Genomic DNA, 16,536 nt, shown 5'->3' with positions numbered 1-16,536 from the left:
CTTTATTCAGCTTACCTTGGATCTCTCACTATGGGCATTGCTGGCACTCAAATGCCAGTATTGAAAGGCTTCTGGATCTTTCATCTATGTTGGTAAGTCTGTCCAAGGACAGACACAATCCAGCCCATCATCTTTAGGAATCAACAGGTTGAAATCCTGGCCTGTGATAAATTTTATTGAGTTTGTTGGGGCCAGGATTTCTCCCTTTGAGTTGAAACTACATTATTTAATTGCCACCTGGACAAATAATTCCAGACCAGTCATGTATTTGGTGGATTTTGCTTGCTTTTGTGATGACCAATTCTGGGATTGTTTAGAAGATACATTTTAAAACAATTTTCCACTACATAATATTTAGCCTCCAGTCTTGTAACCAGCACAGTGTGATGGACTCCAGACACTGAATTTGCCGTTGCCCTCTGTCCATATTAAATCAGCTGAATATTTGTCATCCCTTATTTAAGGGTATCTCCTTTTGTATATGCGATGAAATCATTCATGTGGATGCTTCACATAGCATTTTTAAGGTTTGCTTGTCTTTTGAGGTGAATTATTGTTTGCAAGTAAGAGTAACTATTTAGCTTAAGGGCTTAGCTGTCATGTTATAGGTGGGAAAGTAAAGGCACTGGGGTTTGTTGGGATGCCAAATATACTCTACAGATAATTCTGTAAGTCATTGTGAACCCCAGTTTCAAAGAGCCTCTGGAAATGTACCACCATGTTGCCTGACATAGCTTTACTTGGAAAGAGTTTTTATATTCCCCTACACAGGTTGGCTCTTGTGCATAGTCATACTGCTGTGAAATGTAGAGCCTAATTCTACAAGTTGCCAAGTCCTTGCTGCTGGCTGAGTGCAGCCCTTGAGAGTTGGCATCCATAAGGGGAAGGACTGAATTCATGGGTTGAAAGATCCCTAGGGCAAAGACAACCTCTTCCTCTATGCTATGCTGTACAGCATGCTAGGCATTGCTGTTGGACTAAATGTGGTAGTCCCTCTTTAAGAGGCACACTCAAAACTTGGTTCAAGGTTAATAAAAAGTCAACTTTTTACAAGCGATAAGTTGGAACAAAACTCTTGGATTTGAAGAGCCATAGGCCATTCAAGGTTGGGTTTATCCTAGTTTTACAATATGAATCATTCTCAATTTTTAACCAACACTTGTAAATGATGGGGGATATACCTGCTTGCTTATGAATATGACTCGCAACGTTAAGAGAGTACAGTGGTATGTGGAATACTAAGCGATAGACAAATTCTGTGAGGTTTAATAGAATATTTGTAACTGTAATGAAGTATCTGTTTTCCAGTTTCAGTAACACTTGCTCAAGGTACATTACCCATATAATTAAGTGTGATTAAATGATAATTGCAGTCTTTTTGCAGTGTAATTCCAAGGTTGTTTATGCTTTGCAGAAAGTACATGGCATTTATTTTGCATGTGCCATAGAAAACTTGGAAATGCTAAAGAAGTTGCGAAGAAATAATTGCCATAAATTTACAAAGCAATTACTGGGTAATATATGCCCTGGATTAAGTAAGGTGCTACATGCATTTTGATCAAGACACAATCACATTGCACTTTACTCCAAAAAGAATCAGGCTGAGAGAAAAACATCTGTATTCAGACATAGCAATATGTTATTAAAACGAACCATCATGTTCTTTTATTTATAAAAATACTCTTTTGTCAGCACTACAAAAGGCCCTTTATAAAAATAATTCGAAAAAACACGCAAAGCCCATATAAAGTATCTATTGCTTTGATTTCTCTCCTTTTGAACAAGCAGTGGAGATAATACTGGAAGGAACGGAGTACAGGTTCTGTATTGCACTTTGTCATTTTGTGCAGTATAAAAAAGCTCACAAATATTATCATTTCAGGGCCAAGCTTTGAATGAATGTCAAAAGAGCCTATATAGGTAAATCTAATGCATATGATCTTCTTGGAGCTGGAAATGACAGCAAAATCCTTCTTCCTGCTTTAGTTGTGGGAGCTTCTTCATCACCTTGCTTGTCAAGAGCACAGACCAAATTACTGCGTAGTAGAGCTGGTTTCAATAGAGAAGTTTCGCTCAATAGGTGTATCAGTGCTTTGGAATTTTATTTTCCTTTTCAAATCAGGAAAAATGTATATTTGCAAAATGTCCTGCGAAACAATTTCTGAATAATATTCCATTTTGGAGAAGACAACACTGAGCTGGAATTTGATAATAGGCTTCTAATACCCAAAGGGACACTGTCGAGAGGATGGAGATGGACATTTTTGTGGCTATGTAGGAAACAGGATTAGAAACAATTGGGCTGAAGTTATAACAGAGGAGCTTCAGGTTGGAGATTAGGAGGAACTTTTTGACTATGAGGGTGGTCAAGCACTGGAACAAGCTATTCACAGAAGTTGTGGACTCTCCATCCTTGGACATTTTCAAGACCAGGTTAGACAGACCTCCATTTATCCTGTTTTTGTATAGGTACCTCAGTGGCAGTACTTTAAGAACCTCCTGCAAGGCTCTAAACCAAATTAACCAATTACAGGAGATACATTGCAAAAGAAAAAAAACAAACAACCCCTGTGTAACTGCAATTTCAAGAAGAAATATAATGAAATAGCAATACCCTATAGCAAAAAAATTCTAAATCATCATCACATTTTTGCCAGGTTATTTTAAACCAATTCTGGCTTGTTTTAGCTTTTGCATTTACCCCAGATACTTTAACAAATAATATTTTTGCTGGTGAAAAATTTTCACTAAAGCAATATTGGAGAATATTTTAACTTCACAATTTAATCATTTGGCCTCAATTAACACAATGCCTGTAGGTCAAAGTGTTAGCAGGCAGTAGGTTAATACTTTTTGTCTAAAGACTAATAGTGTCTCATAAACTTTAATTGATTGCCATCTATTAATTTGGACTACTGTAGTGAGTGTAGTCAAGTGTTTTCCTGCCAGAACAGAAGGCATGTTGAATCTGGGATGCCCTTGTTGGTTTGCATTTCCATCTCTCTGTTCATCATAGCATATTATAGTCCTGCAGAGACTAGTTTGGATCTAAAGCTTAACCTACATTCCCTTAACATCTGCTCCTAAGGAGTAAAGACATATGAATTTGTGCATGCTGATTCAGTTTCAAAGGGAGGAACATCCTTGGAAAAGAACTTCCATTACCCGGCTGCCTACCCCAAATGCTGACTGAGGGATGAAACAGAAAATACAACCCAGGCTGGGGGAGAAGAAAGGAAGATGCAAAATCATGAGACAAATGAGGATATAAGCTATTCTGAAGTAGCTTTCTCTCTTTCACTGAAGCTCAGCTTTCACTTCTCATGACATTAAGAGCATGAATTATGGAGTAGCTTAACGAGGAAGTACAAATCTCCACCCTCATTTGCCTCACAATAAACATGCCTGTGCCCATAGAAGACAATTGAAAATGAAATATGTTATATGTGGAAATATTGGTTTAGAGTTCACTAAATTGTCTCTTAGCAACAGAAAAAAAATGGTGGAGGATAATCTGAAGTGTATTGACATATTTTGCTAGAAAAAAAAAAATCTCTCTATGGAAAGAATAAGGATGTTAAATCATAAAAGAAAAGTCCTACTGGGCAACAGAAAATTATCTTTGACTTAAAATCAACATGAAAATAATGTGTGTGCCATTAGCCCTACAACTGATGAAGGCTCTAGGAGAGTAGAAGGGATCATATTTGACTCTACCAAGGAAAAGGCTCATGGACGCAGCGCACCAATTCTACTAACACTCCTTTCTGTTCCTGGAAAAGTCTTCTCGCATGCCCTCCTTGCTTGGCTCCAGCTACTCCTACCAAACCGCCAGCTTCCTGAGCAACTGGGCTTCAATGCTGGGACATCTTACAATGGAATTCATACTTGCCCTTCATCTTTCATCTGGAATTTGCTGCAAATTCCACTTTCTATTGGTTGTAACAGAGGAAGATTTCAAGGCCGCCTTTGTTTCTCTCAACAGAATTGTCTGATGGACTTTGGCATTCCTGATGTCTCCTTCCTAATATCAATTCAAGAGTCATATAATGACTTGGGAGCAGGTATCTGATTTGGCTACTTTAAATCTGAGAGTTTCCATACTAGCTCAAGACTCAGGCAGGGAAATATCCTGGCTCCAGTCCTGGTCCGGATTGGATCCCCAACTGCAACTCGGCTTATACTTATGTAGTCATTAGCCAGATCTCTTTCTCCGACCTGGATTGTGAGGATATTGCTGCAGTTCATAGCCAGAATTTGCAGGATTTGGAAATTAAAGAAGGTAAACCTTTCTTAAAAGCATGAATCTGTTGGACCTCCATCCTTGCAATGCTTCTGTATTGGACATCATATCAAGGAAATGGAAGCATTCCAGATTTGCTGCCAAAACCAGGTGGTTGCAACTTCCTTCCTTCTCGTGTCCTGGTGACAAGGCATTTCAGAGAAATCACAGATTCGTTAGACTCTGATAGGGCTGTGACATGAGTGCTTCTGTTATGGCATCACACTTGTGACCTCTGGGCTGTCAACCATGCAAATTAGCAACCGCACCACCCCAGCCCCCCTGCTTAGAGCTAAATTGATTTGATTGAATCCACAATACTGATAGAGCAATAAGGCTTAAATTTCAAAGGGTTGAAGCCATACATCACTGTTGCCAAGCATTAGTTAATCATGTTGTCTGCCTCTGGAAGAGTTCTTGCCAATTGGGCATTGAAGATAGCAACTAATATCAGGAAGAAGCTGACCCGAAGAAACGATCAGCATGAGTTCATGCTCAGTTAACCTGGTTACACCAGATAAGTCACAAACTTGTAGAGCTCCCTGATGCCTGTGATGAAGCCATACTTTGCAGTCATGGATAGTCAGTATTGTGGACCTCCCTTTTAAGAATAATCATGGTGGCAATGGTAGAAGGGGCTGGAGGTGTTTTCCAGCAATGCTTCTCTAGAGATTGTTTCCTTCAGGCTTGAAGGATAGAGTATTCCAATAGATTGGTCGTGGGCACTTCAGTGGCTTCGCAAAAGATGAGCTACAATTTAGGACTGTGCTTGACTTGAAAAATATTCCCAGATTAGAAGTGACATCCTTTTAGTAATGAAGATGCAGACTTGTTTTTTCCATGCTAATTGCTCAGCAGCCTCGTTTATAGGCTTTGCAAAAGATCACTGACACTAAAGATTACTCAGCTGAAGGAGATTATGATGTTAATCCACTACATGGAAGCAAGATTCAGAAACGACTTTCTTTCAGAATTGTATGTTCATGTTGCATATTACTTGAGGAAGGAAGGTTTTGTTTTGTTTTGTTTTTGGATTTGATTGCCTGCTCTGGAAATGTGACAGGAAGGTGAATAATTATTACCATAATCATCATATTACTGTGATCACCTTGAATAGATGCAGGTACATGCATAACTGTTTTTTTCTCTAACACAGTACCTTGACAGTATCACTTGTGAAAAGACAACAAAAAATCATTTCAGTAAGGTAATGTCTCAATGCTAGCATTTCTTATTCTACACTGAGAGAGCGTTCCCAAAACTTTGGCTAAGATAAAGTTGAGGGCTGATTGGCATTTTTTTTTATCATAGCTACAAGTAATGACATGGCAGTAGGTACCTGAGCATTTGAATCCAGGTGAGGCACTGTGCAAATGCACACAATAAAATGATAGTTCTTGCTGCAAAGCACTTACAATGCAAAGGATAACACTGGCACAAGAACAAATTGGCCATAAATTAATTTATGCTGTAAACTGGGTGTTATAATTATGAAAAGCATGAGGCTCAGAAATGACCTTCAGGTAGGAGCAGTATGGGCCAAAGACCTAAAAAGTGTCATGTTTGACCTTGATAATCTTGTTCATAAATGTATATGGTGTGGCTGCACATGGTAGCCAAGAACTCCCTTCAGCTTCCATGTTTCTAAGTTTTTTCGGTGGCTTGGGAAACAGAGGATGTTAAATTATGATTCTCTCATGGGGCCTGAATGGAGGTTGAAGGGATGTGTGGGGAGCCCTTTTGCCAATTGTCACACAAACTCAGTGGCATTACTATGATTAGAAACCAAGATTATACTCCTGAATCCATTGTAGTTAATAGGAAAATTCAAAATGAAGTTGGTAAAGCCAGGATTTTGCTCTAGGAATCCTATCTTCCTTTCCTTTAGTCGCTAGATGGCACTCACTTCCATTTATGTTTCTGGGATTAAATATGGGCCCCTACATGGGAAGCACTTGTGTCCCTAACAGGCACAATGAAAAATATTTTTTACTGATTTAACCTCTATCTAGGAATATTAGTATGAAATATCTTTTTTTCAATGGTTTTCTCTTCAAAGTTTGTCTAAGAGTGTTTTTCTTCTCACAACTTTCTCCATTCCCCCTAGTTTTGGTAACACTGCAATTCCTCCTGCTGTTGGTATACTTATTTATTATGGCATTTACTAGGGCACTTATTTACTAGGGCACTCTAATATAATGCCCTAGAGGGTCAGGTATAATCTATCTATCGATCGATAGATCTATCTATCGATCTATCTATTGATCGATAGATACATCTATATCTATACAGATAGATATTGATATAGATATAATCTAATAGATATAGATAGATCGATAGATAGATCTATATATCTATGATATCTATATCTATATGTCTATAGATATAGATGTATCTATCTAGCTATAGAGCTATCTATCTATTTGTGGCTTGCATGGCTCTGTATATAATGTCAAATTAATGGATCCTACTAGCAGCAAGTTGTATAGCTTCTTGTCATGCCTCTATCTGTTTTTGATAAGAGAGATTATGAACACAAAGATTTCCTCCTGGGTTGGAAATGTAATTCTACCCAGAGAATAGTTTTTTTACAGTGAAATTAGTGAAATGTTAAAGGTTTCTTCAGCTTGATGGGCTATCATTTGAATTAGACTGTAAGTCTTTGGAGAAGGCACTTTTGGTATTGTACAGGCCACAGCATGTCATAGATTCATAGATTCATAGATGTTAGGGTCGGAAGGGACCTCAATAGATCATCGAGTCCGACCCCCTGCATAGGCAGGAAAGAGTGCTGGGTCTAGATGACCCCAGCTAGATGCTCATCTAACCTCCTCTTGAAATGTCCTAGGTCAGTTAGGATTCCTGTTCCTCACAACAGATGTGAAGAGATTTAGTTTTTTATAAAGAGTTATTTTAGGGTCAGCTTGTAGAAAATTAAATGAAATGATAGCCTCGGTTTCCAACAGACAGCAGATAAAATGACTAATATTAGAAGAGCTGGTTTTAAGATTTCTGTTAGTGTTTCCATTTGTTTGCACATGTTCTGAGAAACAACCTATGCTTCAACGTTAAGCAGAACTAGTAAGAGACCATTTTAATCAAACTCTTAAACCTTTTTTTAAAGCATTTCCTCCAAAACACCCTTTGTTTCAATGAAAATAAATCCAAAAATAAAGATGCAGAATTAAAACCTTCCTGACCACATGAACTCATTGCTCCTACAAGGACCTGTTCTTCCAAGTCTGCATCAGAAAACATAGTGTTTTACCTCTAAATATTGTAGGCAGCTCTGAACTAATCTACATGGTTTTGGTGTCCCATTCTCACTGCCAAAATGTTCCCAATCCCACTGGGGAGCGATTGCTATGAGATAGTTATATAAAATGTATATAAGAGATTTATACTAATGTGGCCATGTTTGTTGTATGAAACTGGCTGTGAGCAGATGGTCAGAAAGAAGAGATCTAAGCAGTAGCATAATAAGAGTTGTCTCCTCGTTATCCTTATCCATTCTGTCTAATCAAACTGTATACTCTTTTGGGAAGAGAGGCTGTCTTCATACTTGCATAATGCCTGGCATGCAGTTGTTGCTATAATGAATCATTCAGGAAGTCAATGATGAAACTGTCCCATTGAAGTTAGGGCAATAATTTTTTTTTTCTTTCTAATTTAAGCTATAGGTTTACACAGCACAATGGAAATTCTCATTCACTTGTCCAATACACCTGTCTCTGAAGGGCATCATGGTAAGGTGGTATATCTTCTGGGGTGAAGTGTTGTGAAAACGCTTTAATGTTGCATGATGAGCACGTGGGAAGTAAATGCTTTAAAGTGGCACAAGCATCTATTAGTAGACCTAAACATGATGTCAAGCATTGCTAAATGCAAGATCATCATGACACGACAGATAAGAAAGGGATTTAGGATTGTCTGATACGAATATAAGAAGAGATCAGGAATGCAACCAAGATCACTAAACCCAGTTTGAAGAACTGCAGTACTCTATCCCTTTCAGAGATCTGCTAGGATGTTTAGTGTAACATAAGATCAAAGGCAAGTGTGGTAGCTGGGGCAAACACTAAGCTCTTACCCTTGTTGGGTTGCCATCAGTGCTCATGGATGCCCCAAAATTCATACATCGTTTCTTTACTGAGGGTGACACATATAGAAAGTGCAGACACCTTAGGCTTTGCTGCCTCGAATGGTGACAGGTATCCAGGTTGTAGCTGTACTCGTCTAGAGGCAAAAGGAATCAGAACTCATGGCAGAGGTGTTATATCGTTTATTAAACCAACTAGATTTTTGTAATTAAATAAATTTGCTTGCAAAAATCGAGTTGGTCTAATAAAAGATATCACCTCTACCACGAGTTCTGATTCCTTTTGAATGGTTACAACACATTTTAATCAAGTTATGGTGGGAGGAGCACTGGGGAGAGATAACAGGGCCTTGGCACTGCTTATTATTTTTAGGGTCACAGTCTGCTTCCTTCTCCTGCATCTGCAGCTTTCTGCCCACCAGAGTGCTGTGTCTTTGCCCAGATCACAAGCTACTTGTTGCCTGTGTTTCACTTCCCAACTTCTTTCCAGCTTTGCTTGACCCCTTCCCAAAACAGCTTTCCTCTGAGTTCAGGAGGATATTTATTTTTAGTGTTGTGGAGGGTATGGGGATCCTTCTACTGGCTGGCTGGATGCTGAACTAATAAGGCCATTACTATAAGAATAAAGGTGTTCTTTTCTATATTACAGGTGTATAAATCAAACTTGATATAACATTTCATGCAATGCAAGGTAGAAATGACAGTGCTATTATTGCAACATTTAGACTGATCACAATGCATTTCAGTGCATTGTGTCTTTTGCTTTAGATATACATATATCTTCTCCTATCCTGACAATTGCCTTTTCTGGTTGTTTTCTTTATCTGTTTCTGGAGCTTACATGGGCAAAATAAGTTGAATAGTCTAAGGTCTGAAAATGCAATATGATATGTTTAAAAAAACCAACCCTATTTATGCCCATGATCAATTTATTATGTTGTGAAATGGGATTTTGCAGGCAAAAAAGGAATCAGTACTCTCCAGCACATTTCCATTTTGCTTAAAGGTGTGTGAGATTAGAGATAGGGATGGTTGATTTACTTAGGCTGCCACTTTTAATACTTTTTTTAGTGGATTCATGCATATATATTGATTAGGAAAGAGGATAAAAGATTCAAGGGGAAAGGAGGGCACAGGTATCTGTCTGTTCCACAAGTAAATTACCAAAGGGAAATTCAGTTCCTATGGTAAAGTCATTCAAATATGCCCAGATAGTGTCACTATGATGGATTTCTAGCTGATCAGATTGTAGTATGAAGCTGTAGCTTTTCAAGCTGCTGCACTACACAGAGGAATGTTTTAACCTCTGGCATACTATTGAACATAATTCATACCTGGGATAAAAAATGTGCATGTAAAATGGTAACTTGTGCGTTGGGAGGGAGGGGACTTTTATGCAGTGACAGGGGCAGCTTAAAAGAACCTGTCCGCTAATGTTAAAAAATGTCAACTTGGCTCCAATTGAGAGGTGGGTTACAAAAAATACCGTATTGTCAATGTTTTAATAATGACACTCTTCTCTCCTAATGTATATGTATAATTGTACACCAGCATGGACTTTGATATGGTCTCTCCCATACCACTGTCACCTCTAGGCTGGAGTATCCCAAAATATTTCTTCTTGGCTTCCCTTTAGTTTTTCTATAGAAACCGTATAACTTAGACAAGTGGCTCTAACAGAAAGCGCTGAACACAATGTACATAAGCACGCGCTCACCTTCAACTATGTGAGTAAGCTCATTGTACTGTTAGATTAATTAAATAGTCTGTGATGAAGCTGGGGATGGTTTAGTTTGGAGACAGACCCACTATATGTGGTTGGTCCAAAGACAGACCAATAATGTAGGCTTTGCTATACGCCACTAAACTTTCTTGGGGTAATGCCACAAAAAGAAGAATCTCCATGGGAATGATGTGTGATCTTATACGGTGTTCCTGAAATTCTTTAGGTTATAGATTATATTATTAAAAAAAAACCCCTCATAGGTAATGTGGTTTAATTTCCTATTTGAAATAATTTAATTTAAGAGGAAGTTTTATAAAATTGTTGAGGTTTTAAATGCTTGGACATTAAAATTAACCAATTCAAAGCAATAACCCCTCTAAGATATTCATATCTGTTTGCTGAAGGAAAAAAAATGCATAAAAGACACTTTTGTGAAAGATTTGACTTTAATGTCAAACGGACATACAGAGAAGTCTTTATATGTCTTTCCATTCAAAAGCCCTGCAAGTACAGTTCAAAAGCAAAGTCATCAACTATGTTTGATTTCAAAATTTCCTCTTGTTCAGTAACTTGGAAAAAAAATTAGGTCATTTTTGACCACTGACTAATCGCCTTTCAGTTTTATTAGTAAGGCTTTGAATTGCAATAGTCGAAATAGTTGGTAACTTTTGGGCAAGTCAGATGCGTTGATCTTCCAGAGTCTGATTTTTGAAGGCAGCGTATAAAAAAATGTTGAGATAAGTAGAAGTATCGAGTTGCTTGGTGCACATCTGCCTGTCTATCCCAGAAATACTCATTCTGATGCATATAGTCGTGTTTCTCAGGTTGCATAGAAAAAAATTAAGCAAAGTAAAGGAAGGACAGATGCATCATTCTTCCTTGCCTTGTGCTAAATTTGAGGATTGGGCCCTTTTGCATCAAAGCTTGGAAAGTGTAGTAAAATTGTCTTTGTAACCTCTGACACGGGCTTATGTGCCGTAGAGCATCTTTCTTTAATATAACTTGTCATATTCCTTTCTAAGCTGGCTCAACTGACAAGCTTAGCTAAGACTAACCTATACTGACTTCAGTAAGCATCCCACTGAACACGCTTATCTGGAGTGCAATGGGAGTTGAGAACAGCGAGCCAGAGGTGTTCAGCACTTTGCAGAGCTTGACATATCTACAGTTTAGAATCAGAGCATTTTTAACACTTGATTTTCGGCTTTTTCTTTGAGAACACGACTTTACTGGATTGGATCAAGACCTTAGTAACTTAATGCTTCATGTAATCAGTGTCTCATACTTTAGAGGAAATCATGTTAATGCACTCGAGTCAAAATCCACGCCATTGGATAAAGTGCCATAGTCATCGAGAACAGAATAATTTCATGAGCAGATGTCACCAGCTCACTGTCCACTTCACTCTCCCTGTCATTCACACTCTCCCAACGTGAACCTTAGGTCACTCTACCATTAACCTCTCCCCACTGTGCAGAGCACCTGTTCATGAGAAATGTTTGATTCTTATCATCCAACCATTTTTTAATGCACAACAGGAGTGTGCCCTTTAACCCAGGGATATTTATTTTCCTTAAATCTTTTATGAACAATGCAATCAAAATGCTAATCAAAAGCATTCTGAGATTCAAGCACATTAAGTCTACAGGGTCACCTCTAATTACTGTTTGATTAATTTTTTTTTCAGAGCTTCAACAAATGCTTTTCCTTTCCAAAAGATACTTTCGTTTGACCCGTTTGTGTTACATTCCATCCAAATGTTTCTCTATTGCTCTTAAATGGGCTCTTGAGCTTAGAAGATCTTAAAGATGGCTTGACCCCAAGTCCACTCAAGTCATTGGAATGAATCCTGGTGACTTTTTGATCACATTTGCAATCTTTATTGCTTTTATTCTATATTATGTTCTTCAGTGCCTTCTGCTCAATGCTGCTCTGCCCTAGTGAATTAGGGCTTGATGCTGCTCCCTTGGAAATCAAGGCATGAGTTCAGTAGCACAGGAGGGCTTCCATACTGCAGGGGGGTGTCTCCTGGACTTGAACTACTCAAAAGCTTGAAGTTAAACACATGACTAAATTCTTTACTGATCCATGGCCATACATTCCTAAACTGCCAAAAACACATTTGATTTCGCATGGGAGGCTCCCTTGGAATCAGGATTGTTTTGCTGCCCTCTGTAGTAAAGATTAATGCAATATGAATCATTTATTTTACTACTCCCACTCTTAATATAACCCTAACCCTAATCCCTGTCTTCTTTAGGGTTCAGTCCTAAAACCTTTGAAACAAATAGCCTGGCCTTTATCTGAAGGGGGTTTTGGGTCAGGTCCTTATTTTATTGGTCTACAGTCTTGTTGTCTTGGGAAAAATAACCCAACCAAACCAAAAATCACAACCTATTGTCACATTTTGTACACATTCTTCACATGGATATCGATTGAAAGCTGATGAAAGTCAGTGGAAAGGTTTGTTCTGATGTCAGTAGGTTTAGGATCAGGGCTGAGATCAGGGTCTCTTTTCCTCATTTGTTACTTCAAAGTTGCGTGTAACCTAATGTAGGTTGTGCTTCATTCTCTATGTGTGTGTCTGCACGTGCGTGTGCAAGGAAAGGCAGGATTGTAATGGATTCACATGATGGGGGGTAATCACTGCTGATTGTTATTTGCACTGCCCTAGTGACTGTTAGAAGTGCTAGCTAGGCATGGGCTAGCGCCATGTGAGACATGGAGATGTTCAAATATCTCCTCTATCTAAGCAGGCAATGCTTATTCTTCCTTTCTTTTTGCTCACTCACCTGAGGTAACTGCCTTTCAGATACATTGCTTTTAGCTCCTGGGATGCTGGAATGGCTACAGAGATTTTGAGCTTCATCCCACTCTTCAGCTTTACCTCACTGTCTACATATTCCTTTTTAATGTCCACCACTAACTTTGCACCCAGTAGTGCTCACTCTTTCCTCCTGTATTAACTCTTTTCACTTATTTAAAACTAAGCACCCAGTCCTCACATTTTGTCTGCTCTGATGACTACTGAAGCCCTTTATAGATGCCAATGGAGTTTTTACTCTTTACTTCTCCCCATTGTGCTCATAACTTCAATGGGCTGGATTTGTTTCCATTGATGTCTTCTCTCACTTGCCTTAAGTTCACAGGAAAAAAAGCCACCAGCTTTGCTTTAGGAAAATCATTTTTCACCTTTCTTTCAACTCTTTGGTGTCTAGCTTTTACAAGGACTGTAGACTTCACCCTATTTAAAAAATAAATGTCCCGTACACCACTGCCAATTCCCAAGTCAAGAACGCTTCTTTCCCTATCGACCCCTATCGCAGTCTGATCTGCAAAGCTGACCTCAGTTGGGGTCTGAGTTGCCCATTTGGATTTGGTTTTCAAATGCTCCATAGTTTAAGGATTTGGAATTTCTGTTCTTTTCTTCAGGGACATTAGGGAAAAGTGTGAAATCTGGGTGCACCCAATCATTCATAAATAAAGTATTTGCTTCTGTGTTTTGAGTTGGGCTCATGACTTCTAGTAAGAAATGGCTTTTCTAATTACCAGGGAACCTAGCGGGGTATGGTCAGGGTCAGACCCTTGGCTCCCGTACATGGCAGGAGTGGAGAGGGAGCAGAAGAGTGGTGTGACTGCACCACAGCACCCTGGCTCCTGGATCCCCACTAGATATAAGCATTGCTTTTGTGCTGGTAGATTTTTTTTACACACTTAATACCTTTCAAATAGAACAAACAAAATGCTTTAGAGAGGATGGTAAAGACACTTGCATTCACTGTTTTGTGTTATAACACTAAAGGTAACTGCTTCTGAATGGGAAGGTTTTAAAAAAAAATGGCTGTTATATAATAGGTTGTCAACAGACACGAAGGTGTTAGAGGAATATATAATAAGCCATTTGAGGGTTTTGAATTCAAGTTCAAGCAGTTGCTGGTTACCATTGTTTAGCCATAGTGAACTATTAAACTAAAAGCCGAGATGAGTAAATCACCTTTCAATTTCATTTACCGTTCTGACAAAGTGTTTTATGTACACAATAGTCACATTATAACAAAAGGCCTTTCACAATGCCCACTTCTGGTTTCAGTGGATTTATGGCCAAAATGTCATTTATGATTGTTCAAAGCAAAATTCTCATCTTTACTGTGCAGATAAGTAACAATGGATTCAATCTCAGGACAGAGTGTAACTTTTCACTAGTTTCCCAGGTAAAGAAAATAAAGGAAAGCAATAACATCTGGGGAAAAAAAAAATCTGTAAAATAAGAGAGTTCTTGAGATCTGCGAGTGGTTGAGAAATGTAACTAGATGAAAATGAGAACATCTTGAGTGTAATTGGGTGAGGAGGAGAGAAAAAATACAAACTGAGATGCAAGTGAGAAATGAAGTGTGTGTGTGTCGGGGGGGGAGTATGACAATGCATGCAGGGTTAGTTTTGAGATCACATGGATGCTATTCTTCTTGTTTTCCACTACCTAAATTCTGAGGACATTGTGCTACCATATGGCTAAGCCAGTGGTTCTCAACTTTTTTAGACCCAAAGCACCCCTGGTTAGACTCAAGGCACTCCTTGGACATGGCCAACTCTTAGTTTTCACTCTTCATTTTGACTAAAGAAAAAATAACAGAGCAGTTTTTCTGTCACAAAGAACTCCGGAAGATGCAACTCTGGATTTCTATTTGAAATCTCTGGGTTTACCTAGTGAATCATGTTTGTAAATCTGAGGGTGCCAACATTGTGTAAGACCCCACAGGACCCCTACATGATCTCAAGGCACCCAGGTTGAGAATCACTAGGCTAAACATTAGGGAAATATAGGGAGCTGGGAGGCAGCCCTAGAATGGAAGTGTTTAGGGATGTCGATTTATCAGGGCAGGTGAAGCACCAGGTCATGGGCTGTATTAAGAAACATTCTTGTTAGAAATGATTTTTTAATTATATTTTAAAAATCTTTTTGCAGTTATAAAAGGCCCATTCCTACAAGAGGTAGAGTAACTTTGCTGAGCTGTTCAGCACTCTGGCTTTGATAATGGAAGTTTAGGAGGGTCAACATCCTATAACATTGTGCCCTTAGAGCAGGGGCAGGCAATTATTTTGTGTGGAGGGCCACTTACTGTGTTTTGGTAAGCCATTGAGGGCTGCATGACAGGCAACCAGGAGCAGATAAATATTAATTTTCTAAATTTTTTAGGGGCCCCGCGGGCTGGATAGAATGTCCTGGTGGGCCACATTCGGCCCACGGGCCGCATTTTGCCCACCCCTGCCTTTGAACAAGTAGTAAAAGCAACAAAAAGCAGACAAATAAACCCTCCCCACCCCCTCATCTGGCAGTCTTACAGGGATGGACTGCTCTTAATCATCTCAGGATGGGCTTGGGATGGTATAAGGCAACCATGCATTTATGGGGCCACTCCAATGACGCTGGCGGCAGCTGTGGTGCTCAAGCTAAGACAGCCGACCACATCATCTATGAATGCCCGTACGGCCATTCTTCGGGCACCCAAGGTCTTATTGACATTGACCATTCTACCCATTGTTGGCCCTCATGCTTCCAACATATGAGTGTTGCAACACTCGCTTCATGATCACAGGGATGGTAAAAAGGTCATTGGCCATGAATGAAAAAGTGGACATGTATGAAGACAGGAATTCCAGGGAAGTAGAAAGATACCAGTGAGCAGAACTGGATGAATCGTGAGGGAAATGATTTTTAAAAGCTTCTATGAAGTAGAAGTTTAATTTTCATCTGTGACTACATAAAGTTTGTGTCTGGTGAGCATATAAGTTCTAGCTGCTTGGCTGTGCTCCTGCTGTCCGGCTAAGGTCCAGGAGCCAAGGGTCAGAGGAGGCAAAGGCACTTTTTCTCTTCCCTGCTCTTGGTGCTGGTCTGGTAGCCACTTTAACTCTGGAGTCTGTTGGAGGCATTGCTTAATAGGAGGACTCTGAATATTAAGGTTGAGAGTCTAGGGAAAAATTGGGGCTTTAGGGCAAAGAAGAGAGACCACTTAAGATGACCTGAAACTCTTGTATTCCTGCCAGGTTAGCTGAGCATCCTAACTTCTCACCATGCTTGCATTCTTCCTTAAAAGGATGAAAAGCCCAGGAACTTGAGTAGTTCATCTCATTTATATGAGTTCATCTCAACTTTGATAGTTACACTCACTTCATCAGTGATCAGTGTCACATCATGAGATTAAGGTGACCAACCGCATGATGATGATAACAGTGAAAAAAACCCATTTCTCAAACAGCATGTGGCCTCTACAGTCAACAAGCTAGTAACAAGCCCAGGGAAAATGTGCTAAATTTGTCATAACTTCTTTCACCCTGCTGTACTAATAGCAACTTGGGAAGGCAGACAGGGGAAGAAAAAAAAAAAAGGCAGAAAGTGGCAATTTAACACAACAGTTCAGCTAATAGGGAAAA

Source organism: Alligator mississippiensis, chromosome 8 (assembly GCF_030867095.1).
Source record: "Alligator mississippiensis isolate rAllMis1 chromosome 8, rAllMis1, whole genome shotgun sequence".
Taxonomy (NCBI): Eukaryota; Metazoa; Chordata; order Crocodylia; family Alligatoridae; genus Alligator; species Alligator mississippiensis.
This window is presented reverse-complemented; position numbering follows the sequence as displayed.